Here is a 725-nt window from a genome sequence, read left to right as displayed (position 1 = left end):
AATTACATTACCAATAACCTATAATTTAAAAAATCAATTCTACAAAATATACTAAGACAAAATTCGAGAAAATTATTTTTATTAAATAATTAAATAAACAAAAAATAAATATAATAAAATAAATAATCAAGATATCCTGATTTGCACAGAAAATTTTTCAGTGTAAATGAAACACTTTACTAATAAGTTATGTCTTGAAACACTTACTAGATACACTTTCCAGTACATCTACTATGTTACGACTTATCTCATCTAAATTGAAGCTAAATTAAAACAATAAAATAGAATAATCAATCATGAGAGCGACGGGCGATGTGTACACACCTCAGAGCCAATATCAGTTAAATTAAATAAATTAAATTACCATCAAATCCGTTATAAACAAAAATCTATTGTAATCCACTTCCTCTTAGCTATAAGCTGCACCTTGACCTGAAATACTTTATAATTATAAATCTTGAGAATTATAACTCTAAAAAGATTCTCTGATAACGGAGATATACAAACAAGTAAATTAAGTAGTGTATTATCAATCACGGGGTAGGTTCCTCTGAATGGAATGAGATACCGCCAAATTCTTTGGGTTTAAAGACCTTAACTAATAGTACCCTGGTAAATATAATTAACATTTAAAATAATAGGGTATCTAATCCTAGTTTATTATTTAAATTTCACAGATTCATAATAAGAGCTATAAATAAATTTTAACATTTCACCTTACAAAT

The sequence above is a fragment of the Schistocerca cancellata genome, chromosome 4 (assembly GCF_023864275.1).
Source record: "Schistocerca cancellata isolate TAMUIC-IGC-003103 chromosome 4, iqSchCanc2.1, whole genome shotgun sequence".
In the NCBI taxonomy this organism is placed as follows: Eukaryota; Metazoa; Arthropoda; class Insecta; order Orthoptera; family Acrididae; genus Schistocerca; species Schistocerca cancellata.
Note: the sequence above shows the minus strand (reverse complement) of the source record.